This window comes from Hyperolius riggenbachi, chromosome 4, assembly GCF_040937935.1.
Source record: "Hyperolius riggenbachi isolate aHypRig1 chromosome 4, aHypRig1.pri, whole genome shotgun sequence".
In the NCBI taxonomy this organism is placed as follows: domain Eukaryota; kingdom Metazoa; phylum Chordata; class Amphibia; order Anura; family Hyperoliidae; genus Hyperolius; species Hyperolius riggenbachi.
In genome coordinates this window covers 24349598-24365378 of record NC_090649.1, presented here as the reverse complement: position 1 = coordinate 24365378, position 15781 = coordinate 24349598, and the positions used below count along the sequence as shown (strand labels likewise).

General features: G+C 46.6%; 18 non-coding genes across 18 annotated transcripts; all 18 read right to left on the bottom strand.

The window, feature by feature from the left end:
- Positions 1–142: 142 nt before the first annotated feature.
- Positions 143–241, bottom strand: TRNAY-GUA (transfer RNA tyrosine (anticodon GUA)). Its single transcript has 2 exons — positions 205–241; positions 143–178 (listed from the first exon to the last, which is right to left on the bottom strand). It is a non-coding gene; the product is annotated as a tRNA-Tyr (tRNA).
- A 106-nt stretch (positions 242–347) lies between these two features.
- TRNAA-AGC (transfer RNA alanine (anticodon AGC)) lies at positions 348–420 on the bottom strand. The gene has a single exon. It is a non-coding gene; the product is annotated as a tRNA-Ala (tRNA).
- A 944-nt stretch (positions 421–1364) lies between these two features.
- TRNAA-AGC (transfer RNA alanine (anticodon AGC)) lies at positions 1365–1437 on the bottom strand. Its single transcript has one exon. It is a non-coding gene; the product is annotated as a tRNA-Ala (tRNA).
- Positions 1438–2177: 740 nt separating this feature from the next.
- TRNAY-GUA (transfer RNA tyrosine (anticodon GUA)) lies at positions 2178–2276 on the bottom strand. Its single transcript has 2 exons — positions 2240–2276; positions 2178–2213 (listed from the first exon to the last, which is right to left on the bottom strand). It is a non-coding gene; the product is annotated as a tRNA-Tyr (tRNA).
- A 911-nt stretch (positions 2277–3187) lies between these two features.
- Positions 3188–3286, bottom strand: TRNAY-GUA (transfer RNA tyrosine (anticodon GUA)). The gene is made up of 2 exons: positions 3250–3286; positions 3188–3223 (listed from the first exon to the last, which is right to left on the bottom strand). It is a non-coding gene; the product is annotated as a tRNA-Tyr (tRNA).
- A 1927-nt stretch (positions 3287–5213) lies between these two features.
- TRNAY-GUA (transfer RNA tyrosine (anticodon GUA)) lies at positions 5214–5312 on the bottom strand. Its single transcript has 2 exons — positions 5276–5312; positions 5214–5249 (listed from the first exon to the last, which is right to left on the bottom strand). It is a non-coding gene; the product is annotated as a tRNA-Tyr (tRNA).
- A 106-nt stretch (positions 5313–5418) lies between these two features.
- On the bottom strand, positions 5419–5491 carry TRNAA-AGC (transfer RNA alanine (anticodon AGC)). The gene has a single exon. It is a non-coding gene; the product is annotated as a tRNA-Ala (tRNA).
- A 944-nt stretch (positions 5492–6435) lies between these two features.
- TRNAA-AGC (transfer RNA alanine (anticodon AGC)) lies at positions 6436–6508 on the bottom strand. The gene has a single exon. It is a non-coding gene; the product is annotated as a tRNA-Ala (tRNA).
- Positions 6509–7247: 739 nt separating this feature from the next.
- TRNAY-GUA (transfer RNA tyrosine (anticodon GUA)) lies at positions 7248–7346 on the bottom strand. The gene is made up of 2 exons: positions 7310–7346; positions 7248–7283 (listed from the first exon to the last, which is right to left on the bottom strand). It is a non-coding gene; the product is annotated as a tRNA-Tyr (tRNA).
- A 918-nt stretch (positions 7347–8264) lies between these two features.
- On the bottom strand, positions 8265–8363 carry TRNAY-GUA (transfer RNA tyrosine (anticodon GUA)). The gene is made up of 2 exons: positions 8327–8363; positions 8265–8300 (listed from the first exon to the last, which is right to left on the bottom strand). It is a non-coding gene; the product is annotated as a tRNA-Tyr (tRNA).
- A 918-nt stretch (positions 8364–9281) lies between these two features.
- Positions 9282–9380, bottom strand: TRNAY-GUA (transfer RNA tyrosine (anticodon GUA)). Its single transcript has 2 exons — positions 9344–9380; positions 9282–9317 (listed from the first exon to the last, which is right to left on the bottom strand). It is a non-coding gene; the product is annotated as a tRNA-Tyr (tRNA).
- A 106-nt stretch (positions 9381–9486) lies between these two features.
- TRNAA-AGC (transfer RNA alanine (anticodon AGC)) lies at positions 9487–9559 on the bottom strand. The gene has a single exon. It is a non-coding gene; the product is annotated as a tRNA-Ala (tRNA).
- Positions 9560–11518: 1959 nt separating this feature from the next.
- TRNAA-AGC (transfer RNA alanine (anticodon AGC)) lies at positions 11519–11591 on the bottom strand. Its single transcript has one exon. It is a non-coding gene; the product is annotated as a tRNA-Ala (tRNA).
- Positions 11592–12330: 739 nt separating this feature from the next.
- TRNAY-GUA (transfer RNA tyrosine (anticodon GUA)) lies at positions 12331–12430 on the bottom strand. Its single transcript has 2 exons — positions 12394–12430; positions 12331–12366 (listed from the first exon to the last, which is right to left on the bottom strand). It is a non-coding gene; the product is annotated as a tRNA-Tyr (tRNA).
- Positions 12431–12537: 107 nt separating this feature from the next.
- Positions 12538–12610, bottom strand: TRNAA-AGC (transfer RNA alanine (anticodon AGC)). Its single transcript has one exon. It is a non-coding gene; the product is annotated as a tRNA-Ala (tRNA).
- Positions 12611–13554: 944 nt separating this feature from the next.
- On the bottom strand, positions 13555–13627 carry TRNAA-AGC (transfer RNA alanine (anticodon AGC)). The gene has a single exon. It is a non-coding gene; the product is annotated as a tRNA-Ala (tRNA).
- A 742-nt stretch (positions 13628–14369) lies between these two features.
- Positions 14370–14468, bottom strand: TRNAY-GUA (transfer RNA tyrosine (anticodon GUA)). Its single transcript has 2 exons — positions 14432–14468; positions 14370–14405 (listed from the first exon to the last, which is right to left on the bottom strand). It is a non-coding gene; the product is annotated as a tRNA-Tyr (tRNA).
- Positions 14469–15591: 1123 nt separating this feature from the next.
- TRNAA-AGC (transfer RNA alanine (anticodon AGC)) lies at positions 15592–15664 on the bottom strand. The gene has a single exon. It is a non-coding gene; the product is annotated as a tRNA-Ala (tRNA).
- Between the last annotated feature and the right edge of the window lie 117 nt (positions 15665–15781).

Here is a 15781-nt window from a genome sequence, read left to right as displayed (position 1 = left end):
TAGAAGCCAAAAAATGGTTTGCCAGAGATGTGGGCCGTTTTCCACTAAAGCGGTGGAGTAAGGAAGACGCTGTTGTATCATGGGATGCAAACGGGAAAGGGTCAACAAGAAAGACGGTGTGTTATCAACGTGACGTAAAAGTTCCTTCGAGCCGGAATCGAACCAGCGACCTAAGGATTACAGTTTTCTCAACATTTTGTCAATCTACAGTCCTCCGCTCTACCAGCTGAGCTATCGAAGGATACCCCAGCTAAGGTTTTGCCAGCCTTTGATCCTCATTCCTAGCGAGCGGAAGGTGCAGAAAATGAGTGTTTGTCTCTGGGGTTCAAGATGGAAAAGCATGTGTGTGGAGGATGCGGGCATCGATCCCGCTACCTCTCGCATGCTAAGCGAGCGCTCTACCATTTGAGCTAATCCCCCATCCATACACATCTGCGCAAGAGACGCGGGCGGATGAGCGGAACTGCGATGTCAGAGTTAACGATGGAACGCCACACAGTTTCATTAGAATGGAGGACTGTGTATTTTACAACATTTCTTTTGTCTTCACAGAGTGTTGAGCAAGGGGTCAACAAAAAGTAGGAATTTTAGAAAGGTGTGATACAACCGGTAAAAAGTAATCAGACTCCCAAAAGTGGAAGCAGACAAAACGGGTCGCTAGAGGTATTAAGTCAAATACAAAGCACTTTGTCTTCAAACAAAGTAGTGGGCTGCTGCCAATAAGGGTCGCTACTGACTTTAGTTCTTCTCCAATGACCTAGTAGATGGAATGGAAAGTGGGAGATAGCACTCTTGCCCTTGTTGCTTTTTTTTTGTGCTCTGGACTGAGGTGCAGTGAGGCTAAAAAGGGGGAACTTGATGGCCACTGAGCTATGAAAGGATACCCCACAAGAGTCTTTTTTGGCCTTTGATCCTCAACCCTACCCAGCTGAACTCTGTAACTCTTTCTAGCAAGCTGCCCGACTCCCCTTTTTTAATTGAGTCAGGGTAACAGTAATAGGTAATTACCCTGGCAGGTAGAAGCCCAAAAATGGTTTGCCAGAGATGTGGGCCGTTTTCCATTAAAGCGGTGGAGTAAGGAAGACGCTGTTGTATCATGGGATGCAAACGGGAAAGGGTCAACAAGAAAGACGGTGTGTTATCAACGTGACGTAAAAGTTCCTTCGACCCGGAATCGAACCAGCAACCTAAGGATTACAGTTTTCTCAACATTTTGTCAATCTACAGTCCTCCGCTCTACCAGCTGAGCTATCGAAGGATACCCCAGCTAAGGTTTTGCCAGCCTTTGATCCTCATTCCTAGCGAGCGGAAGGTGCAGAAAATGAGTGTTTGTCTCTGGGGTTCAAGATGGAAAAGCATGTGTGTGGAGGATGCGGGCTTCGATCCCGCTACCTCTCGCATGCTAAGCGAGCGCTCTACCATTTGAGCTAATCCCCCATCTATACACAACTGCGCAAGAGACGCGGGCGGATGAGCGGAACTGCGATGTCAGAGTTAACGATGGAACGCCACACAGTTTCATTGGAATGGAGGACTGTGTATTTTACAACATTTCTTTTGTCTTCACAGAGTGTTGAGCAAGGGGTCAACAAAAAGTAGGAATTTTAGAAAGGTGTGATACAACCGGTAAAAAGTAATCAGACTCCCAAAAGTGGAAGCAGACAAAACGGGTCGCTAGAGGTATTAAGTCAAATACAAAGCACTTTGTCTTCAAACAAAGTAGTGGGCTGCTGCCAATAAGGGTCGCTACTGACTTTAGTTCTTCTCCAATGACCTAGTAGATGGAATGGAAAGTGGGAGATAGCACTCTTGCCCTTGTTGCTTTTTTTTTTGTGCTCTGGACTGAGGTGCAGTGAGGCTAAAAAGGGGGAACTTGATGGCCACTGAGCTATGAAAGGATACCCCACAAGAGTCTTTTTTGGCCTTTGATCCTCAACCCTACCCAGCTGAACTCTGTAACTCTTTCTAGCAAGCTGCCCGACTCCCCTTTTTTAATTGAGTCAGGGTAACAGTAATAGGTAATTACCCTGGCAGGTAGAAGCCCAAAAATGGTTTGCCAGAGATGTGGGCCGTTTTCCACTAAAGCGGTGGAGTAAGGAAGACGCTGTTGTATCATGGGATGCAAACGGGAAAGGGTCAACAAGAAAGACGGTGTGTTATCAACGTGACGTAAAAGTTCCTTCGAGCCGGAATCGAACCAGCGACCTAAGGATTACAGTTTTCTCAACATTTTGTCAATCTACAGTCCTCCGCTCTACCAGCTGAGCTATCGAAGGATACCCCAGCTAAGGTTTTGCCAGCCTTTGATCCTCATTCCTAGCGAGCGGAAGGTGCAGAAAATGAGTGTTTGTCTCTGGGGTTCAAGATGGAAAAGCATGTGTGTGGAGGATGCGGGCATCGATCCCGCTACTTCTCGCATGCTAAGCGAGCGCTCTACCATTTGAGCTAATCCCCCATCTATACACATCTGCGCAAGAGACGCAGGCGGATGAGCGGAACTGCGATGTCAGAGTTAACGATGGAACGCCACACAGTTTCATTGGAATGGAGGACTGTGTATTTTACAACATTTCTTTTGTCTTCACAGAGTGTTGAGCAAACAAAAAGTAGGAATTTTAGAAAGGTGTGATACAACCGGTAAAAAGTAATCAGACTCCCAAAAGTGGAAGCAGACAAAACGGGTCGCTAGAGGTATTAAGTCAAATACAAAGCACTTTGTCTTCAAACAAAGTAGTGGGCTGCTGCCAATAAGGGTCGCTACTGACTTTAGTTCTTCTCCAATGACCTAGTAGATGGAATGGAAAGTGGGAGATAGCACTCTTGCCCTTGTTGCTTTTTTTTTGTGCTCTGGACTGAGGTGCAGTGAGGCTAAAAAGGGGGAACTTGATGGCCACTGAGCTATGAAAGGATACCCCACAAGAGTCTTTTTTGGCCTTTGATCCTCAACCCTACCCAGCTGAACTCTGTAACTCTTTCTAGCAAGCTGCCCGACTCCCCTTTTTTAATTGAGTCAGGGTAACAGTAATAGGTAATTACCCTGGCAGGTAGAAGCCCAAAAATGGTTTGCCAGAGATGTGGGCCGTTTTCCACTAAAGCGGTGGAGTAAGGAAGACGCTGTTGTATCATGGGATGCAAACGGGAAAGGGTCAACAAGAAAGACGGTGTGTTATCAACGTGACGTAAAAGTTCCTTCGAGCCGGAATCGAACCAGCGACCTAAGGATTACAGTTTTCTCAACATTTTGTCAATCTACAGTCCTCCGCTCTACCAGCTGAGCTATCGAAGGATACCCCAGCTAAGGTTTTGCCAGCCTTTGATCCTCATTCCTAGCGAGCGGAAGGTGCAGAAAATGAGTGTTTGTCTCTGGGGTTCAAGATGGAAAAGCATGTGTGTGGAGGATGCGGGCATCAATCCCGCTACTTCTCGCATGCTAAGCGAGCGCTCTACCATTTGAGCTAATCCCCCATCTATACACATCTGTGCAAGAGACGCGGGCGGATGAGCGGAACTGCGATGTCAGAGTTAACGATGGAACGCCACACAGTTTCATTGGAATGGAGGACTGTGTATTTTACAACATTTCTTTTGTCTTCACAGAGTGTTGAGCAAGGGGTCAACAAAAAGTAGGAATTTTAGAAAGGTGTGATACAACCGGTAAAAAGTAATCAGACTCCCAAAAGTGGAAGCAGACAAAACGGGTCGCTAGAGGTATTAAGTCAAATACAAAGCACTTTGTCTTCAAACAAAGTAGTGGGCTGCTGCCAATAAGGGTCGCTACTGACTTTAGTTCTTCTCCAATGACCTAGTAGATGGAATGGAAAGTGGGAGATAGCACTCTTGCCCTTGTTGCTTTTTTTTGTGCTCTGGACTGAGGTGCAGTGAGGCTAAAAAGGGGGAACTTGATGGCCACTGAGCTATGAAAGGATACCCCACAAGAGTCTTTTTTGGCCTTTGATCCTCAACCCTACCCAGCTGAAATCTGTAACTCTTTCTAGCAAGCTGCCCGACTCCCCTTTTTTAATTGAGTCAGGGTAACAGTAATAGGTAATTACCCTGGCAGGTAGAAGCCCAAAAATGGTTTGCCAGAGATGTGGGCCGTTTTCCACTAAAGCGGTGGAGTAAGGAAGACGCTGTTGTATCATGGGATGCAAACGGGAAAGGGTCAACAAGAAAGACGGTGTGTTATCAACGTGACGTAAAAGTTCCTTCGAGCCGGAATCGAACCAGCGACCTAAGGTTTACAGTTTTCTCAACATTTTGTCAATCTACAGTGCTCCGCTCTACCAGCTGAGCTATCGAAGGATACCCCAGCTAAGGTTTTGCCAGCCTTTGATCCTCATTCCTAGTGAGCGGAAGGTGCAGAAAATGAGTGTTTGTCTCTGGGGTTCAAGATGGAAAAGCATGTGTGTGGAGGATGCGGGCATCGATCCCACTACCTCTCACATGCTAAGCGAGCGCTCTACCATTTGAGCTAATCCCCCATCTATACACAACTGCGCAAGAGACGCGGGCGGATGAGCGGAACTGCGATGTCAGAGTTAACGATGGAACGCCACACAGTTTCATTGGAATGGAGGACTGTGTATTTTACAACATTTCTTTTGTCTTCACAGAGTGTTGAGCAAACAAAAAGTAGGAATTTTAGAAAGGTGTGATACAACCGGTAAAAAGTAATCAGACTCCCAAAAGTGGAAGCAGACAAAACGGGTCGCTAGAGGTATTAAGTCAAATACAAAGCACTTTGTCTTCAAACAAAGTAGTGGGCTGCTGCCAATAAGGGTCGCTACTGACTTTAGTTCTTCTCCAATGACCTAGTAGATGGAATGGAGAGTGGGAGATAGCACTCTTGCCCTTGTTGCTTTTTTTGTGTGCTCTGGACTGAGGTGCAGTGAGGCTAAAAAGGGGGAACTTGATGGCCACTGAGCTATGAAAGGATACCCCACAAGAGTCTTTTTTGGCCTTTGATCCTCAACCCTACCCAGCTGAACTCTGTAACTCTTTCTAGCAAGCTGCCCGACTCCCCTTTTTTAATTGAGTCAGGGTAACAGTAATAGGTAATTACCCTGGCAGGTAGAAGCCCAAAAATGGTTTGCCAGAGATGTGGGCCGTTTTCCACTAAAGCGGTGGAGTAAGGAAGACGCTGTTGTATCATGGGATGCAAACGGGAAAGGGTCAACAAGAAAGACGGTGTGTTATCAACGTGACGTAAAAGTTCCTTCGAGCCGGAATCGAACCAGCGACCTAAGGATTACAGTTTTCTCAACATTTTGTCAATCTACAGTCCTCCGCTCTACCAGCTGAGCTATCGAAGGATACCCCAGCTCAGGTTTTGCCAGCCTTTGATCCTCATTCCTAGCGAGCGGAAGGTGCAGAAAATGAGTGTTTGTCTCTGGGGTTCAAGATGGAAAAGCATGTGTGTGGAGGATGCGGGCATCGATCCCGCTACCTCTCGCATGCTAAGCGAGCGCTCTACCATTTGAGCTAATCCCCCATCTATACACATCTGCGCAAGAGACGCGGGCGGATGAGCGGAACTGCGATGTCAGAGTTAACGATGGAACGCCACACAGTTTCATTGGAATGGAGGACTGTGTATTTTACAACATTTCTTTTGTCTTCACAGAGTGTTGAGCAAGGGGTCAACAAAAAGTAGGAATTTTAGAAAGGTGTGATACAACCGGTAAAAAGTAATCAGACTCCCAAAAGTGGAAGCAGACAAAACGGGTCGCTAGAGGTATTAAGTCAAATACAAAGCACTTTGTCTTCAAACAAAGTAGTGGGCTGCTGCCAATAAGGGTCGCTACTGACTTTAGTTCTTCTCCAATGACCTAGTAGATGGAATTGAAAGTGGGAGATAGCACTCTTGCCCTTGTTGCTTTTTTTTTGTGCTCTGGACTGAGGTGCAGTGAGGCTAAAAAGGGGGAACTTGATGGCCACTGAGCTATGAAAGGATACCCCACAAGAGTCTTTTTTGGCCTTTGATCCTCAACCCTACCCAGCTGAACTCTGTAACTCTTTCTAGCAAGCTGCCCGACTCCCCTTTTTCAATTGAGTCAGGGTAACAGTAATAGGTAATTACCCTGGCAGGTAGAAGCCCAAAAATGGTTTGCCAGAGATGTGGGCCGTTTTCCACTAAAGCGGTGGAGTAAGGAAGACGCTGTTGTATCATGGGATGCAAACGGGAAAGGGTCAACAAGAAAGACGGTGTGTTATCAACGTGACGTAAAAGTTCCTTCGAGCCAGAATCGAACCAGCGACCTAAGGATTACAGTTTTCTCAACATTTTGTCAATCTACAGTCCTCCGCTCTACCAGCTGAGCTATCGAAGGATACCCCAGCTAAGGTTTTGCCAGCCTTTGATCCTCATTCCTAGCGAGCGGAAGGTGCAGAAAATGAGTGTTTGTCTCTGGGGTTCAAGATGGAAAAGCATGTGTGTGGAGGATGCGGGCATCGATCCCGCTACCTCTCGCATGCTAAGCGAGCGCTCTACCATTTGAGCTAATCCCCCATCTATACACATCTGCGCAAGAGACGCGGGCGGATGAGCGGAACTGCGATGTCAGAGTTAACGATGGAACGCCACACAGTTTCATTGGAATGGAGGACTGTGTATTTTACAACATTTCTTTTGTCTTCACAGAGTGTTGAGCAAGGGGTCAACAAAAAGTAGGAATTTTAGAAAGGTGTGATACAACCGGTAAAAAGTAATCAGACTCCCAAAAGTGGAAGCAGACAAAACGGGTCGCTAGAGGTATTAAGTCAAATACAAAGCACTTTGTCTTCAAACAAAGTAGTGGGCTGCTGCCAATAAGGGTCGCTACTGACTTTAGTTCTTCTCCAATGACCTAGTAGATGGAATGGAAAGTGGGAGATAGCACTCTTGCCCTTGTTGCTTTTTTTTTGTGCTCTGGACTGAGGTGCAGTGAGGCTAAAAAGGGGGAACTTGATGGCCACTGAGCTATGAAAGGATACCCCACAAGAGTCTTTTTTGGCCTTTGATCCTCAACCCTACCCAGCTGAACTCTGTAACTCTTTCTAGCAAGCTGCCCGACTCCCCTTTTTTAATTGAGTCAGGGTAACAGTAATAGGTAATTACCCTGGCAGGTAGAAGCCCAAAAATGGTTTGCCAGAGATGTGGGCCGCTTTCCACTAAAGCGGTGGAGTAAGGAAGACGCTGTTGTATCATGGGATGCAAACGGGAAAGGGTCAACAAGAAAGACGGTGTGTTATCAACGTGACGTAAAAGTTCCTTCGAGCCGGAATCGAACCAGCGACCTAAGGATTACAGTTTTCTCAACATTTTGTCAATCTACAGTCCTCCGCTCTACCAGCTGAGCTATCGAAGGATACCCCAGCTAAGGTTTTGCCAGCCTTTGATCCTCATTCCTAGCGAGCGGAAGGTGCAGAAAATGAGTGTTTGTCTCTGGGGTTCAAGATGGAAAAGCATGTGTGTGGAGGATGCGGGCATCGACCCCGCTACCTCTCGCATGCTAAGCGAGCGCTCTACCATTTGAGCTAATATCTCATCTATACACATCTGCGCAAGAGACGCGGGCGGATGAGCGGAACTGCGATGTCAGAGTTAACGATGGAACGCCACACAGTTTCATTGGAATGGAGGACTGTGTATTTTACAACATTTCTTTTGTCTTCACAGAGTGTTGAGCAAGGGGTCAACAAAAAGTAGGAATTTTAGAAAGGTGTGATACAACCGGTAAAAAGTAATCAGACTCCCAAAAGTGGAAGCAGACAAAACGGGTCGCTAGAGGTATTAAGTCAAATACAAAGCACTTTGTCTTCAAACAAAGTAGTGGGCTGCTGCCAATAAGGGTCGCTACTGACTTTAGTTCTTCTCCAATGACCTAGTAGATGGAATGGAAAGTGGGAGATAGCACTCTTGCCCTTGTTGCTATTTTTTTGTGCTCTGGACTGAGGTGCAGTGAGGCTAAAAAAGGGGAACTTGATGGCCACTGAGCTATGAAAGGATACCCCACAAGAGTCTTTTTTGGCCTTTGATCCTCAACCCTACCCAGCTGAACTCTGTAACTCTTTCTAGCAAGCTGCCCGACTCCCCTTTTTTAATTGAGTCAGGGTAACAGTAATAGGTAATTACCCTGGCAGGTAGAAGCCCAAAAATGGTTTGCCAGAGATGTGGGGCGTTTTCCACTAAAGCGGTGGAGTAAGGAAGACGCTGTTGTATCATGGGATGCAAACGGGAAAGGGTCAACAAGAAAGACGGTGTGTTATCAACGTGACGTAAAAGTTCCTTCGAGCCGGAATCGAACCAGCGACCTAAGGATTACAGTTTTCTCAACATTTTGTCAATCTACAGTCCTCCGCTCTACCAGCTGAGCTATCGAAGGATAACCCAGCTAAGGTTTTGCCAGCCTTTGATCCTCATTCCTAGCGAGCGGAAGGTGCAGAAAATGAGTGTTTGTCTCTGGGGTTCAAGATGGAAAAGCATGTGTGTGGAGGATGCGGGCATCAATCCCGCTACCTCTCGCATGCTAAGCGAGCACTCTACCATTTGAGCTAATCCCCCATCTATACACATCTGCGCAAGAGACGCGGGCGGATGAGCGGAACTGCGATGTCAGAGTTAACGATGGAACGCTACACAGTTTCATTGGAATGGAGGACTGTGTATTTTACAACATTTCTTTTGTCTTCACAGAGTGTTGAGCAAGGGGTCAACAAAAAGTAGGAATTTTAGAAAGGTGTGATACAACCGGTAAAAAGTAATCAGACTCCCAAAAGTGGAAGCAGACAAAACGGGTCGCTAGAGGTATTAAGTCAAATACAAAGCACTTTGTCTTCAAACAAAGTAGTGGGCTGCTGCCAATAAGGGTCGCTACTGACTTTAGTTCTTCTCCAATGACCTAGTAGATGGAATGGAAAGTGGGAGATAGCACTCTTGCCCTTGTTGCTTTTTTTTTGTGCTCTGGACTGAGGTGCAGTGAGGCTAAAAAGGGGGAACTTGATGGCCACTGAGCTATGAAAGGATACCCCACAAGAGTCTTTTTTGGCCTTTGATCCTCAACCCTACCCAGCTGAAATCTGTAACTCTTTCTAGCAAGCTGCCCGACTCCCCTTTTTTAATTGAGTCAGGGTAACAGTAATAGGTAATTACCTTGGCAGGTAGAAGCCCAAAAATGGTTTGCCAGAGATGTGGGCCGTTTTCCACTAAAGCGGTGGAGTAAGGAAGACGCTGTTGTATCATGGGATGCAAACGGGAAAGGGTCAACAAGAAAGACGGTGTGTTATCAACGTGACGTAAAAGTTCCTTCGAGCCGGAATCGAACCAGCAACCTAAGGATTACAGTTTCCTCAACATTTTGTCAATCTACAGTCCTCCGCTCTACCAGCTGAGCTATCGAAGGATAGCCCAGCTAAGGTTTTGCCAGCCTTTGATCCTCATTCCTAGCGAGCGGAAGGTGCAGAAAATGAGTGTTTGTCTCTGGGGTTCAAGATGGAAAAGCAGGTGTGTGGAGGATGCGGGCATCGATCCCGCTACCTCTCGCATGCTAAGCGAGCGCTCTACCATTTGAGCTAATCCCCCATCCATACACAACTGCGCAAGAGACGCGGGCGGATGAGCGGAACTGCGATGTCAGAGTTAACGATGGAACGCCACACAGTTTCATTGGAATGGAGGACTGTGTATTTTACAACATTTCTTTTGTCTTCACAGAGTGTTGAGCAAGGGGTCAACAAAAAGTAGGAATTTTAGAAAGGTGTGATACAACCGGTAAAAAGTAATCAGACTCCCAAAAGTGGAAGCAGACAAAACGGGTCGCTAGAGGTATTAAGTCAAATACAAAGCACTTTGTCTTCAAACAAAGTAGTGGGCTGCTGCCAATAAGGGTCGCTACTGACTTTAGTTCTTCTCCAATGACCTAGTAGATGGAATGGAAAGTGGGAGATAGCACTCTTGCCCTTGTTGCTTTTTTTTGTGCTCTGGACTGAGGTGCAGTGAGGCTAAAAAGGGGGAACTTGATGGCCACTGAGCTATGAAAGGATACCCCACAAGAGTCTTTTTTGGCCTTTGATCCTCAACCCTACCCAGCTGAACTCTGTAACTCTTTCTAGCAAGCTGCCCGACTCCCCTTTTTTAATTGAGTCAGGGTAACAGTAATAGGTAATTACCCTGGCAGGTAGAAGCCCAAAAATGGTTTGCCAGAGATGTGGGCCGTTTTCCATTAAAGCGGTGGAGTAAGGAAGACGCTGTTGTATCATGGGATGCAAACGGGAAAGGGTCAACAAGAAAGACGGTGTGTTATCAACGTGACGTAAAAGTTCCTTCGAGCCAGAATCAAACCAGCAACCTAAGGATTACAGTTTTCTCAACATTTTGTCAATCTACAGTCCTCCGCTCTACCAGCTGAGCTATCGAAGGATACCCCAGCTAAGGTTTTGCCAGCCTTTGATCCTCATTCCTAGCGAGCGGAAGGTGCAGAAAATGAGTGTTTGTCTCTGGGGTTCAAGATGGAAAAGCATGTGTGTGGAGGATGCGGGCATCAATCCCGCTACCTCTCGCATGCTAAGCGAGCGCTCTACCATTTGAGCTAATCCCCCATCTATACACATCTGCGCAAGAGACGCGGGCGGATGAGCGGAACTGCGATGTCAGAGTTAACGATGGAACGCTACACAGTTTCATTGGAATGGAGGACTGTGTATTTTACAACATTTCTTTTGTCTTCACAGAGTGTTGAGCAAGGGGTCAACAAAAAGTAGGAATTTTAGAAAGGTGTGATACAACCGGTAAAAAGTAATCAGACTCCCAAAAGTGGAAGCAGACAAAACGGGTCGCTAGAGGTATTAAGTCAAATACAAAGCACTTTGTCTTCAAACAAAGTAGTGGGCTGCTGCCAATAAGGGTCGCTACTGACTTTAGTTCTTCTCCAATGACCTAGTAGATGGAATGGAAAGTGGGAGATAGCACTCTTGCCCTTGTTGCTTTTTTTTGTGCTCTGGACTGAGGTGCAGTGAGGCTAAAAAGGGGGAACTTGATGGCCACTGAGCTATGAAAGGATACCCCACAAGAGTCTTTTTTGGCCTTTGATCCTCAACCCTACCCAGCTGAACTCTGTAACTCTTTCTAGCAAGCTGCCCGACTCCCCTTTTTTAATTGAGTCAGGGTAACAGTAATAGGTAATTACCCTGGCAGGTAGAAGCCCAAAAATGGTTTGCCAGAGATGTGGGCCGTTTTCCACTAAAGCGGTGGAGTAAGGAAGACGCTGTTGTATCATGGGATGCAAACGGGAAAGGGTCAACAAGAAAGACGGTGTGTTATCAACGTGACGTAAAAGTTCCTTCGAGCCGGAATCGAACCAGCAACCTAAGGATTACAGTTTCCTCAACATTTTGTCAATCTACAGTCCTCCGCTCTACCAGCTGAGCTATTGAAGGATAGCCCAGCTAAGGTTTTGCCAGCCTTTGATCCTCATTCCTAGCGAGCGGAAGGTGCAGAAAATGAGTGTTTGTCTCTGGGGTTCAAGATGGAAAAGCAGGTGTGTGGAGGATGCGGGCATCGATCCCGCTACCTCTCGCATGCTAAGCGAGCGCTCTACCATTTGAGCTAATCCCCCATCCATACACAACATCGCAAGAGACGCGGGCGGATGAGCGGAACTGCGATGTCAGAGTTAACGATGGAACGCCACACAGTTTCATTGGAATGGAGGACTGTGTATTTTTCAACATTTCTTTTGTCTTCACAGGGTGTTGAGCAAGGGGTCAACAAAAAGTAGGAATTTTAGAAAGGTGTGATACAACCGGTAAAAAGTAATCAGACTCCCAAAAGTGGAAGCAGACAAAACGGGTCGCTAGAGGTATTAAGTCAAATACAAAGCACTTTGTCTTCAAACAAAGTAGTGGGCTGCTGCCAATAAGGGTCGCTACTGACTTTAGTTCTTCTCCAATGACCTAGTAGATGGAATGGAAAGTGGGAGATAGCACTCTTGCCCTTGTTGCTTTTTTTTTGTGCTCTGGACTGAGGTGCAGTGAGGCTAAAAAGGGGGAACTTGATGGCCACTGAGCTATGAAAGGATACCCCACATGAGTCTTTTTTGGCCTTTGATCCTCAACCCTACCCAGCTGAACTCTGTAACTCTTTCTAGCAAGCTGCCCGACTCCCCTTTTTTAATTGAGTCAGGGTAACAGTAATAGGTAATTACCCGGGCAGGTAGAAGCCCAAAAATGGTTTGCCAGAGATGTGGGCAGTTTTCCACTAAAGCGGTGGAGTAAGGAAGACGCTGTTGTATCATGGGATGCAAACGGGAAAGGGTCAACAAGAAAGACGGTGTGTTATCAACGTGACGTAAAAGTTCCTTCGAGCTGGAATCGAACCAGCGACCTAAGGATTACAGTTTTCTCAACATTTTGTCTATCTTACAGTCCTCCGCTCTACCAGCTGAGCTATCGAAGGATACCCCAGCTAAGGTTTTGCCAGCCTTTGATCCTCATTCCTAGCGAGCGGAAGGTGCAGAAAATGAGTGTTTGTCTCTGGGGTTCAAGATGGAAAAGCATGATGTGTGGAGGATGCGGGCATCGATCCCGCTACCTCTCGCATGCTAAGCGAGCGCTCTACCATTTGAGCTAATCCCCCATCTATACACAGCTGCGCAAGACACGCGGGCGGATGAGCGGAACTGCGATGTCAGAGTTAACGATGGAACGCCACACAGTTTCATTGGAATGGAGGACTGTGTATTTTACAACATTTCTTTTGTCTTCACAGAGTGTTGAGCAAGGGGTCAACAAAAAGTAGGAATTTTAGAAAGGTGTGATACAACCGGTAAAAAGTAATCAGACTCCCAAAAGTGGAAGCAGACAAAACGGGTCGCTAGAGGTATTAAGTCAAATACAAAGCACTTTGTCTTCAAACAAAGTAGTGGGCTGCTGCCAATAAGGGTCGCTACTGACTTTAGTTCTTCTCCAATGACCTAGTAGATGGAATGGAAAGTGGGAGATAGCACTCTTGCCCTTGTTGCTTTTTTTTTGTGCTCTGGACTGAGGTGCAGTGAGGCTAAAAAGGGGGAACTTGATGGCCACTGAGCTATGAAAGGATACCCCACAAGAGTCTTTTTTGGCCTTTGATCCTCAACCCTACCCAGCTGAACTCTGTAACTCTTTCTAGCAAGCTGCCCGACTCCCCTTTTTTAATTGAGTCAGGGTAACAGTAATAGGTAATTACCCTGGCAGGTAGAAGCCCAAAAATGGTTTGCCAGAGATGTGGGCCGTTTTCCACTAAAGCGGTGGAGTAAGGAAGACGCTGTTGTATCATGGGATGCAAACGGGAAAGGGTCAACAAGAAAGACGGTGTGTTATCATTGTGACGTAAAAGTTCCTTCGACCCGGAATCGAACCAGCAACCTAAGGATTACAGTTTTCTCAACATGTTGGCAATCTACAGTCCTCCGCTCTACCAGCTGAGCTATCGAAGGATACCCCAGCTAAGGTTTTGCCAGCCTTTGATCCTCATTCCTAGCGAGCGGAAGGTGCAGAAAATGAGTGTTTGTCTCTGGGGTTCAAGATGGAAAAGCATGTGTGTGGAGGATGCGGGCTTCGATCCCGCTACCTCTCGCATGCTAAGCGAGCGCTCTACCATTTGAGCTAATCCCCCATCTATACACAACTGCGCAAGAGACGCGGGCGGATGAGCGGAACTGCGATGTCAGAGTTAACGATGGAACGCCACACAGTTTCATTGGAATGGAGGACTGTGTATTTTACAACATTTCTTTTGTCTTCACAGAGTGTTGAGCAAGGGGTCAACAAAAAGTAGGAATTTTAGAAAGGTGTGATACAACCGGTAAAAAGTAATCAGACTCCCAAAAGTGGAAGCAGACAAAACGGGTCGCTAGAGGTATTAAGTCAAATACAAAGCACTTTGTCTTCAAACAAAGTAGTGGGCTGCTGCCAATAAGGGTCGCTACTGACTTTAGTTCTTCTCCAATGACCTAGTAGATGGAATGGAAAGTGGGAGATAGCACTCTTGCCCTTGTTGCTTTTTTTTTTTTGTGCTCTGGACTGAGGTGCAGTGAGGCTAAAAAGGGGGAACTTGATGGCCACTGAGCTATGAAAGGATACCCCACAAGAGTCTTTTTTGGCCTTTGATCCTCAACCCTACCCAGCTGAACTCTGTAACTCTTTCTAGCAAGCTGCCCGACTCCCCTTTTTTAATTGAGTCAGGGTAACAGTAATAGGTAATTACCCTGGCAGGTAGAAGCCCAAAAATGGTTTGCCAGAGATGTGGGCCGTTTTCCACTAAAGCGGTGGAGTAAGGAAGACGCTGTTGTATCATGGGATGCAAACGGGAAAGGGTCAACAAGAAAGACGGTGTGTTATCAACGTGACGTAAAAGTTCCTTCGAGCCGGAATCGAACCAGCAACATAAGGATTACAGTTTTCTCAACATTTTGTCAATCTACAGTCCTCCGCTCTACCAGCTGAGCTATCGAAGGATACCCCAGCTAAGGTTTTGCCAGCCTTTGATCCTCATTCCTAGCGAGCGGAAGGTGCAGAAAATGAGTGTTTGTCTCTGGGGTTCAAGATGGAAAAGCATGTGTGTGGAGGATGCAGGCATCGATCCCGCTACCTCTCGCATGCTAAGCGAGCGCTCTACCATTTGAGCTAATCCCCCATCTATACACAACTGCGCAAGAGACGCGGGCGGATGAGCGGAACTGCGATGTCAGAGTTAACGATGGAACGCCACACAGTTTCATTGGAATGGAGGACTGTGTATTTTTCAACATTTCTTTTGTCTTCACAGAGTGTTGAGCAAGGGGTCAACAAAAAGTAGGAATTTTAGAAAGGTGTGATACAACCGGTAAAAAGTAATCAGACTCCCAAAAGTGGAAGCAGACAAAACGGGTCGCTAGAGGTATTAAGTCAAATACAAAGCACTTTGTCTTCAAACAAAGTAGTGGGCTGCTGCCAATAAGGGTCGCTACTGACTTTAGTTCTTCTCCAATGACCTAGTAGATGGAATGGAAAGTGGGAGATAGCACTCTTGCCCTTGTTGCTTTTTTTTTGTGCTCTGGACTGAGGTGCAGTGAGGCTAAAAAGGGGGGACTTGATGGCCACTGAGCTATGAAAGGATACCCCACAAGAGTCTTTTTTGGCCTTTGATCCTCAACCCTACCCAGCTGAACTCTGTAACTCTTTCTAGCAAGCTGCCCGACTCCCCTTTTTTAATTGAGTCAGGGTAACAGTAATAGGTAATTACCCTGGCAGGTAGAAGCCCAAAAATGGTTTGCCAGAGATGTGGGCCGTTTTCCACTAAAGCGGTGGAGTAAGGAAGACGCTGTTGTATCATGGGATGCAAACGGGAAAGGGTCAACAAGAAAGACGGTGTGTTATCAACGTGACGTAAAAGTTCCTTCGAGCCGGAATCGAACCAGCGACCTAAGGTTTACAGTTTTCTCAACATTTTGTCAATCTACAGTGCTCCGCTCTACCAGCTGAGCTATCGAAGGATACCCCAGCTAAGGTTTTGCCAGCCTTTGATCCTCATTCCTAGTGAGCGGAAGGTGCAGAAAATGAGTGTTTGTCTCTGGGGTTCAAGATGGAAAAGCATGTGTGTGGAGGATGCGGGCATCGATCCCACTACCTCTCGCATGCTAAGCGAGCGCTCTACCATTTGAGCTAATCCCCCATCTATACACAACTGCGCAAGAGACGCGGGCGGATGAGCGGAACTGCGATGTCAGAGTTAACGATGGAACGCCACACAGTTTCATTGGAATGGAGGACTGTATTTTACAACATTTCT